The sequence below is a fragment of the Tenrec ecaudatus genome, chromosome 16, assembly GCF_050624435.1.
Source record: "Tenrec ecaudatus isolate mTenEca1 chromosome 16, mTenEca1.hap1, whole genome shotgun sequence".
NCBI classification, from domain to species: domain Eukaryota; kingdom Metazoa; phylum Chordata; class Mammalia; order Afrosoricida; family Tenrecidae; genus Tenrec; species Tenrec ecaudatus.
This window is the reverse complement of record NC_134545.1, coordinates 88,480,012-88,491,350: the sequence shown is the minus strand read 5'-3', so window position 1 is coordinate 88,491,350 and position 11,339 is coordinate 88,480,012.

Sequence of the window (11,339 nt, the reverse complement as noted above, 5' to 3'; positions counted from 1 at the left end):
CCTGAGTGAACACCAAAAATAGACTTTGGGGCCAGGGTGTGGAACCCCATCAGCTTCACCGGAAAACCATCCTAAAAGTCAACAAACAGACCTTGAACTATTTACAGGCTTTTCTTTTTGTCACTGGTTTTTTGTTGTTTTGTTTTCTGTTGTCGCTTTGTTTTGCTCTGTGTTGTTCTTGTGCACATTATGTCACCCAGTTTTAAATGGATGATCCATCCCCCTCGGTCTCGCCTTGTCTTCCTCCGGAGTGTGGATGAGGTTTGCACTTCCTTGTCCTTCAATTACTACTTGCCCCGAATCTCTCCTACTGGAGGCCTTTGGCCCTCCAGCACAAGTCCCAGGATGCTGGCTGCTCGCTGGTGCCCCTGACAACTAGTGACTGGGTACTCAGTTCCAGCCAGTCAGTAGGTGGGCCGGCTCCAGGCTCATTTTCCTGTTGGCATTTCCAGTGCAGTCCCACTTTTGCACTAATTGTGGGTCTGGTTTCTGTGGCTCTCGGGCTCAAAGATCAGCCTGAAAGGTGTTAATTAGGGAGGGCTTGCAGGATCCCTGGTGGCACAGTGGTTAAGCACCAGCTGCTAATCAGAGAGAAGTCATCGGCTCAAACCTACCCGTGGGGGGAAGCTGTGGCAGCCACCTTCCATCAAGGCCTTGCGTGGGGTCATTCTCCTCTGTCCCAAAGGGTCACTGTGAGTCGGAGTCAACCAGAGGACCACGGTTTCGGGGGGCTGCACCTGGAAGGAAGTGAGGGGCATGGGTGGGGGCCGAGCTGAAAGTGGAATCGCTGGACAATTGCCAGAGAGATCTCAACTGACACCACAGAGGTCCTGGAGCTGGGATGGCCCTTCAGGAATGCCCTGGCTGTAAGACAGGGCTCTGCTTTCTCCCTTTGCATCATCCAGTTACTACAAGTATGCCCTCCAGACAGGGCACACTCTGGGGTGACGCTATGGTTCCCTTTAGCTGGGGGCCATTTCTGGGTGAGACTCAAAGCAACTGTGAGCAGACCCGAGCGGAAGCCGGAGGGGTGGGGTGCGGTTGGCGGTGGAGAGATGAATGCTTTGGACCTGGAGGAGGGATCCCCAGGCAGACTTTGACTTCTACTACAGGGAGAGTGGCCAGTGCAGCGGGGACTGACGGGAAAAAAAAACGTTCGGTGCAAAAGCTGGAGCAACCCCAAGCAAACTGGGGCAGTTGGTCACCCTAGAAGCCCTTACCTTAAGATACTAGTTACCACCAGCAGCTGCCGTGGAGTCAGTTCAGTGTCGGAGCACAGCTGTGCTCCATGGACTTCTCAAGAGCTGGATTTTCTGACGCGGATTGCCAGGCCTTTCTTCTGAGGCACCTCTGAGAGGGGTGGGGAGGCTCAAAGTTCAGGCTTTCACCGGAGAGCTGAGCTCCTTAACTGGTGGCGCTCTCTAGGAACGAAAGCTAAAAAGCTGAATTCCCTGCCATCAAGTCCATGCTGATTCAGAGCAAGCACTCTGTGAATTCTCGAGACTAGCTGTTTACAGGAGTAGAAAGTCCACTCTTTCTTCCGAGGAGCTGCTGGGGGTTTCGAACTGCCGACCATAAGGATCACCACCCAACGAGTAACCACTACGCCAACAGGGCTCCTCCAGGAACTAAAGAAGCTGCAGCATTGCCAGCAACAACATTCCAGCAAAGTTAAATGTGCTTGAGTAGAATGGGCATGCGGAGTGAACGGGCAGTTCCACACCGGGTTGCTCCCTGCAGGAGAAAGGCGAGGCAGGCTGTCTGCTCCCTGAAGAAGTAGGACTCAAAGACCCCAGGGAGCTGTGAGTTGAACTCCAGGAGAGGGCAGGGGTTTGGGTTGATCAGCAATTGAGAGACGAAATGAACATTCAAAGAGTCACTTAACTACCAAAGGCCACTAGTGAGTCACGGAACTCGTTAAGTCATTAACATCTCCTAAATTAGGTCCCTGATGCAAAAGCAATGGTGCTCAGATAAAGCCATCACAAGTAGAAGATGATATCAGAAAAGCTAGAAACCTCATAGACACCAGATGGACCTACAGCGTCACCAGTGTCACATGGGGACCTTATGGAGAATTCAGGGTCCTGTCAGTAAAAGGCTAATTTGTCACATCTGGGGTAGGGTAGGGCCCCTCAGGGATTCCAAGACAGTGACAACAGACTCCATTCTGAGTACAGACTCCACTGTCCGTTCGAGCCATATATATTTTTTTAATTCACTGATGGTTACTCATTGGGCTGCTAACTACAAGGTCAGCAGTTTGAAACCACCAGCCTCTCTTTGGGAGAAAGATGAGGCTTTCTACTCCTGTAAACAGTTACAGTTTCAGAAACCCACAGGGGCAGTTCTAGCCTTGGCCTAGAGGGTCACGTGCTGTCAGCATCAACTGGAAGGCAGTGAATTGGGGGTTTTGTGGAGCTGTGGTCAATCGTCATTGATGTGTGAAACATTTTAGCACATTAGGTTGCTAGGTAAACTACAGGGCACCCAGCTAAATCTGTGCTTCAGATAAGCAACCGTATGCTTCCCATATTGTTTTATGCCATGGGTATAAGTATGTCATGGGGGAAATGTAATGAAAGAATCATATGAAATAATATCTTAAGGCAAAAATATATTATAATTTGAATAATAGTACAATTGGCCATATTAAGTTGATTAAAAATATTGTAATAGAATGTGACAATGTAACATGTTCATGTAACTTAGTATCTAATACCACTCATTATTCATTGTTTATCTGGAATGCAAATTTAATTAGGCATCCTGCATTTTTTAATTTTTTTAAGGATACTTTTATTAAGTTAACGCAAAATTTATTGCTTCTAATAAGTGATACTGATAGGAAAATCAGGTCAAGAGAGGGAAAGGGGGGCTTACTCGTCTTGGAGAAGACAAGGACGCTTCTGTTGGTAGAAAAAGGGGAGGAGCAACCTCTTAGCAGGGAAAAGAATGACTAATGACAGCCTTCCAGACCCCAGAGGGGGTGCATGCCTGGTACTAGGCTCCCCATAGGACACCTTAGTACGACTGTGTGTACACCCCTTGAGGAATCAGGCTGCGGGCCATCGAATCCTGGGACACTGAACCCTGGCTCAAAGGCCATGCCAGAGGGATGTGATGTAGAAGCCCGTAGATGAACTGGGCTCTACCTTAAACACACCTATCCTCTGAGGACTTGAGACCAAAATTACAAGGAGTGTGAAGAAGCAGAGGACAGCTATACCAAGAGTATTGATCCATCAGCAGGCAGAATAAGGTTTACTTATTACTACTTGATTTATTAAGCTATGTATTATTCTGGCAGAACTGCGTCTGATATTGTCGGTGGATACTATTGTCAACGTTGCTTGACCATCAGCTCCCTTTGTGTAGTGTCCAGTCACGTAAGGACTTGATCTGTGCAGTAATCCAGTCCATGTATTATGATTTACAGTGTGCCTACATTTGTTTAATCTCCCTTTCTCAATCGTGTTTTAAATACCGCATATACTTGGGAATAAGCCGAGTTTTTCAGCACATTTTGTATGCCATTTTTGTGGTAAAATTAGGTGCCTCAGCTGATATTTGGGTCGGCTTATACTCAAGTATATACGGTACATTACCATGGGCTAAATCACTGACACTATACACAGAAGGACCTTATATCCTCCAGGGAGATGATCAACAAGATTCTCTACCATAAAATGTCAAAGACAGCTGTCTCAAAGGTGAACCAGAGGCAGAAAGAACACAGAGGTTTAAGAATTTAATCCTCGCTCCAATCTAAGAACAATTCATTCTTCCGCCTAAGTGACCCTGCTGGATGCATGCGTCATGATGGAAACATCAGAGATATGGGTGCTATCGCAGTGTGGTGGAATTTGATGGTGCCTGGCTATCAGAGGTGACTGGGCTCTTAAAGGCTTGTTTTCAAACAAGCAGCCTTCTAAGTGAGGTGTCAACTAAGCCCAACAGGAAGAAGCACACCAATGTCAGTGATCCATGGAGTGAAAAACTACAATCCATATCTGAAGGAGGGATTAATGGTATCAGAGCTTAAATTGTGAAATTCTAGTTTGTAGAAGGCTATGGACGACCACGGGAGCCCAAAACGCATTCACGGGAAACAAGCCTCTGATGATTCCCGCTAACCGTGAAGTGAGAGATGGGACTAGCCTGCTTAGCAGCAGACAGTATTACAGAGACGGTTATTGTCGATGAAAATGATGAAGCTGACTTGACTGGTTAAAATCTTGTCATCTGATCTCCCTTTGGATACAGTTTGATCTGGTGTTTAATATTTTCTGGGGTGTATTTCTTTTTAGTTGGGGCTTCTCTCTGCTGTTATTTTGTTGATGTTGGTAGTGTTCTTGATTGCTTTGTTATGCATCTTTCTGTTTCTCTGCACCAGAAACCCAGCTTAGCTGGATCTGTAGAGACAATAAGTAGGATAGGGGTTCCTGGGGGGTATCCCGAGTGGGGGTGGGTGGGTAATAAGGAGTTAAAATCAAGGAGCAAAGAAGGAGGAAAATGTTTTGAAAATGATTGTGGTAGCAAGTGTATAACACTGCTGATATCACTGAACTATTGAACAGTTTGATGCCTGGGTCAGGTCCTACTAAAGTGATTTTTTTCAAAATATTGCTTCTAAGATTCCAGTTCATACATGATTCCAAACAAAACACATGTAAACGTGTCTCTTTGATGGATGGGTGGCTGCGAGCAAGCGCTGTCAATAATACACTCGTCTTCGTCTCGTTAGGGTACTTCCGAAAAGAAGAAAGAACAGCTTTTGTACCACTGGGGGGGGGGGTTCGGGGGGGCGGAGAGACAACCAACCGCTTTAAGGCCAGGGTTCATACCGCATCTTTACCAAAACTCAAGTGAACATCTTCTCAAATCACTGAAGCTTTGTAACTAATAGTCAAGAATGCTGCCCCCAAACAGCAGTTTTTAGACAAATCACGCGTTTTCAGGAAGGTCAGAGATGAGCTAAAGGAGGGAAGCCCGTCCACTTCCACAGATGAGGAGACTGTGGCTGAAGTCCAGAAACCGGTAGAAGAAGGCTGAGGAATTGCTACTGACAGGATAGCAACTGAACTTGGAATCTCACTTGGTTTGGCATTTTCGATCTTAAGAAACAGCTTGCCCTCAGAAAGGTTTTGGCTCAATGAGGGTGAACACCAGCTCTCTCACAGATCTCTGCCCATCTTTGATGCAGGATGGAAGCTAAGGAAGATGATGTTATGGATCATACCCCAAGACAAGTCCTGGATTTGCCAGTATGATCCAGAGTGCATGGCCCAGCGGAAACGGTAGCTTCTGAGGGGATCTGCTGGGCCACTTAAATTCAAGCCGGAGAGGCCCCATCAGAAGGTTATGGCATCTGTTTTATGGAACTCAGAAGATGTAGCCTTGGTGGATTTTCTCAAAGGACACGGGTTATCACAGAGCCTTAGTAGGAGGAAGTTTTAGGAAAATTGAAAACGGCGTTGGTGAAAAGAAAACCAGGAAAGTTGTGTGCCAAGAGATTCCGCCCCCCCCCCCCCGCACCCTCTCCCCCCCGCACTAGGCAGGGCAATGCGCTTGTCCATTCTCTCAGGCTAGCTGTGTTAGTCTGGGTGGACTAGAGAAACACATTCATAGACACTCACATGAGTGTAAGAGAGAACTATATATCAAAGAGCAATTGTACATTAAGAAAACATCCCACCCAGGCCAGATCAAGTCCACAAGTCTGAAAATACCCCCATATGTCGATACTAGTCCATAAATTCCTCTTTAGACTCACACAGCCATGCAATGATGCCAAATGAAGGAATATCACAGGCCAGTGGGTGGAAAATCTTGTGGATTCAGTGGTGGTGGAAGCATCTCAGTGCTGGGGTGGGTCTCCACATGGTTCCTCCAGCTCCAGGGCTCTGGCTCAATCATCATAGCTCCATGTGGCTTGTCAACAGGAATGTCTCACAGGGAGTAAGTGTGTCTGGCCTCCAGTGAGCAGTTTATCTCCTTCGTGCCTCCAAAATTAAGTCATCAAGTTGTGACCTGATTGACAGGCTAGACTCCTTCGCAAGTTGACACGATGATGTAACTGCCACAGATGAGATCAGCAAAGGCTGTCCAAGAGAATTCATTGGGAAAGCAATCTGATCCCCTCCACCCTATAGTCCCAATTTGACCCCTTCCAACTTCGCTGCCAAAATTCGCAGAACACTCCAAAAGGACACAATGTGAGTTCCTCAGGATGCCAAAACTTCCATTTGAAATGGTGGTGAAAATCGAAGGGCTCAGATGCCTCAGGGAAGAGCTAGAGAGGTGGAAACAGTGCATTCAGACGTGTACGTACTCCACAAAGACTATCTCTAGAAACAATGGCTTCACAACTTTATATTTGTGTTTAATAAAAGTTTATATGATTTTATAGCACTACTTTTTGACTTTGCACTGTGTGTGGGTGTATTGAACTAATATCTGGTATTTAGGAATGCATAGTGCCATCCTTTGTGTTTATTTGCGGTATCTGGCAACCCTGCTAGACAAAAAGAAAATGCCAACCATGCACAAAATAGAAAAAGTAGAGTAAGTCCACATGTAACCATCTTCCTGCTCAATCATCAATGCTTCACACCATCTTTCATTTCATGGTGGTGCCTCTTGTATGCTCCATTCATTCAGAAAAAGGTGTGACCCTAATTAGCTTCTAGCTGCACTGGGGGAACACTGGAAACATTCGCAAAGTCGTCAGTGAAGAATTAAGTTTCACACGCAGAGGCAGTGTTGACTCAGGTGTTGTTGGAGGAGAGGAACCAGCCAGGAGTGGGCTGCCAGGAGTGGGCTGAAAACCCACTGTGTTACCCCAATCATTGTGATCTAGTGGATTCCAACCCATATCAACCCTGCAGGACTTCATATGGTTCCCTAGGCTATAAATCTTTATAAGAGCAGGCTGCTACAGCTTTCTCCCACAGTGAACTCAAACTGAGAAGCGTTCTGTTAGCAACCAAGTGCTTTAACCTCTGCACCACCAAAGATCCTTGGACATGGCACTAGGCCCCATAAAAACAAAAAAACTCAAACTCACTGCCGTCAAATCAATTCTGACTCATGGTGACCCTACAGACAGACTGGAACTGCCCCTGTGGGTTTCTGAGATGATAGCTCTCCAGAGGGAATAAAAAGCCTCATCTTTCTTCAGTGGAGGAGTTGGTAGTTTCAAACTGCTGACCTTGTGGTTTGCAGGCCAATGTATAGCCCACTACACCACCTGGGCTTTTCAGGGCCCACAAAGACTGTATAAATAAAGAAGATGACATTCAGAGAGCCAGTGGAACATGTAGTGATGAAATGAGAATATAAGACGAGGAGGTTTTTAAAACGTGAATACTGGAAAACAAAACGAAAGAAAGGTGTGTTTTTTTAAATCAAATTCAGTAGACTGGTTAGAAGCCAAAAGTTGAGGAAATTGTCTTAAAAGAATTAAAAGCCGAGAGAAGGAGAGAAGATCAAAGCCCAGGATCAGTCAGGAGGGCCCGCTCCTATTTATAAGAAAGAGCGAACAGAGAATTCAGAGGAGACTGTCAGAGGCACCGCTCAAGCACAATCCTCACCCTCGCAGGACACGAGCTCCCAGATTCCCAGGGCTCACTTCAGGACTCGGCGCAACGCACACAAAAGAGCCACATGAAGGCCCAGAACCACGGACCATCAAAACACGGGGTGCGTTACCACAGGCCCCAGAGGAGGCTGTAACAGCATGCTGTGCACAAAGAACCAAGATTCCACTTCTCCGGAGAACCCGAGTTCTCTACAGAATCTCTCCAGGCCAGAGACAATCATGGTAAGCAATGCTTCCAAACACGGAGGAAAAATCATTTCAAATCTAAATTTCCTACCTGGTTATTCAACAAGAATAAAGAAAGGTCTTTTTTGACATGCACAAGAGTGTAGGGGTAAAGACAGGGATGGGAGTAAGAGAAGAGGGGAGAGAGAGAGGGGAGAGGGGAGAGCAGACAGAAGAGGGGGGAAAGAAGAGAGAGAAAGAAGGAGGAGGAGGGCGCGGAGGAGGAGAAAAAAGGAGAGAGAGAGCGAGAGAGACAGAAGGCTTTCTAAGTCGGGAAATCAGGATAACCAGCTCTTATTCACCCTGACTCTATACAAGTCTCTCTCCCTTTGATCACCAGAACCCAGAGCAGCTGTCAGCCATCAGGCTAACATCCATCAAGCACGACTGCAAACTGCATCATCAGAACCAATTAGTTCCTGACCAGGTCAGCATAATGGCTGTTGAACATCTCTGGGGCGACGTGTTCATTAACCTACGGAACACTCCGCCTTTGCCATCAGTCGGGAGCTAAATTTTTCTTTGATTCAAAGTAACCCCAGGGGAGAATTATAAATTGATAAGAGAAACAAAATTTCTGTTGCGTGGACCAGCATTAAGCCAAATGCTCGTGAAGAGCCATATAGCTACTTACTGGAACATATCAATTAAGAAAACGACAGGATATAGGGCAGAGGTTGTACACTGGTGCATATGGGAGCTGGAGGTACACGGAATCCAGGGTGGATGATACCTTCAGGACCAAGGGTGTGAGGGGCGATGCTGGGAGAGTGGAGGGTGAGTGGGTTGGAAAGGGGGAACTGATTACAAGGATCCACATGTGACCTCTTCCCTGGGAGAGGGACAACAGAGAAGGGGGGGAAGGGAGACTCCAGATAGGGCAAGATATGACAAAATAACGATGTATAAATTACCAAGGGCACATGAGGGAGGGGGGACAGGGGAGGGAGGGGAAAAAAAAAGAGGACCTGATGCAAGGGGCTTAAGTGGAGAGCAAATGCTTTGAGAATGTTTGGGGCAGGGAATGTATGGATGTGCTTTATACAATTGATGTATGTATATGTATGGATTGTGATAAGAGTTGTATGAGTCCCTAATAAAATGTAAAAAAAAGAAAACGACAGGAGGATTCCAGATTTCATCTCTTCAGAAACTGACCTTTTCAATGGTCTTCCTTTTTTTCTTAATAACACAAAATAGAGGGTCTCATGTGTTTAGCAAATTTGTACTTTTCAATTCCTGTCATTTTAATTGCAACCTCAGATGCTAAGGATGCAAACATAAAAAAACATATTTTGTTGATATATTCATATATAGCTGCAGATCAAGAAATATTGAATAACCAGGAACCACAGAAACAATCCACACGTTCCTTTCTGGTTATCCTTTCCCCGCGGTAACTACTTTCTAACTTCTGACAGTTTTACCTGGCTTTTGTACTTCTTAGAAATACAATCACATAATGTGTACTTTTTGGTGTTTGGCTTCTTGGGCACATTGTGAGATTCAAGGAATGCCTCTATTTAAATAACTTTCAATTACCTACACTGAAAACTTGGGAAACACACCTTCACTCTAAATCACGTTAAAAATTATGCAATGTATTCGGTCAGGGTCACAAGCTACTACCGAAAACACAAAACCCAAACTCAGTGCTATCAAGTTCGCGCCATCGCACAGTGGACCCAACAGAACAGGACAGAACTGCCCATATGAATTTCTGAGACTTCTTTTTTTTTTCGGAGAAGTTTGTATTGGGGCCTTAAGTTTTTGAAAATAAAGTTTGGAGACATAGCATATGTCTAACCCTGTCTAACACAAATACCACTGTAAAGCATATGAAATATTCTATCAGACCCTAAAAAATAACATGAACTTAACCTTTTCACAGTCAACAAAATAGTGGCTGGGTGCCAATTTTATTAGGTAAGTTGGTTAATAATTTTAATTATTTTAAATAGAGACTAACTCTTTATGGGAGTAGAACACCCCGTCTTTCTCTCAAGGAGTAGCTGGTGGTTTGGAACTGCTGACCTTGGGGACCACAACCCAACAGTAACCCTGCTGCCACCAAGGCCTGCCTGAGAAGGAGCGTTCCACTGAGCAGAGGCATACGGAATTCAGCTGTCATTCATCTGAAGTAGATCATGATAAATTAAGATCCGTGTTGTAATCCTTCGATTGCAATACCTGAATAACTATAAAGAAAAGCTAGAAGTAAACATAGAAATTTCAACAGTCGGCTAAAATAGAATTTAGCATAAAAGAAGGCAGTCAAGAACAGATCAACATAAAGGAGAGAAGAGACATATAGAAAGCATGCAGCAACATGGGAAATAAGATTCCAACTACATCAATAATTACAATATCAAAAATAATTTAAACATCCGAGAGAGGGTCCAACAGGATAAACAGCAAGACTCAACTATATGCTATCTAAATAAAAGGCCCACCTCAGACTTAAAGAAACAATAGATTGAAAGCAAAAAGATGGAACAATAAATAAATTTCATTAAAATATGAACCGTTAAAGAACTCAAGTGGGATCCCAAACACTACAATTAGTATCAGACAAAATATAAATATTGTTGTTGTTGTTGTTGTTGTTAGGTGCTGACTGTTGTAATAAGTCAATTTTGACTCACAATGACCCCAGGTGTCCTTGAAGTTTTCCAGGGTGTAATTTTTATGACAGCAGATGGTTAGATTTTTCTCCCGAAGAGCCGCTGGGTGGGCTGAGCAGCCAGTCTTTGGTTATGCCACCAGGTCCTTCAAATAGACTTGCAGATAAGAAATATTACTAGAGACAAAAAGGCACACGTCACAATGATGAAAGAGTCGAGATATTTCACCAAGACCAAACCATGATGAGCGCATGCCCTGCCAAGATACAACATGGATGAGATGGAAACTGACTCCTGTCAGAGATAATGAAATGGAGAAAGAGGGGGGAAAGCCGTTGCTGTCCACCAAGTGTTGGGCAGGATAAGTGGGTTGTGGGCAGGCCACGGGGAATCAGGCATGAAAGGCTGGGGACTTTTATGTTTATTCTGCAGAGCCTGGCTCTGCTGGGAGACTGGAGGCAAGTGCGGAGCACTGTCACATTTGCACTGTACAGAGAGCCTCTTGGCAGCTGAGTGGATGATGAATGGAAGATGGCGGGAAGCCAGAGGAGAGGCCGAGAAACCAGTTGGAGGGTGGCGGCAGGAATCCAAGCAGAAAATGACGAAAGCCCAGACTCGGGCTATGGCAACAGGGATGAGGAGGGGCGCAGTAGGAGTGTATATTTAGAAAGTCGAGTTGACACATCCTCATGTGACGTCAAAGAACGAGAGAGGGAGCGGCAATTGGGTGGGTGATGATGGTGACAGTCATCCTGAAAATTCCCATGTTGGCCTTAGGCGCGAGTCTGTGAGATGTGAAGACTTGAGCGCGACTGGCCGAAGCTCTAGGCTCTAGGTCACTCAGAGAGGGCCTGGGGCTTGAGAGGGGAAGTGAGCCCAGAGTGAAC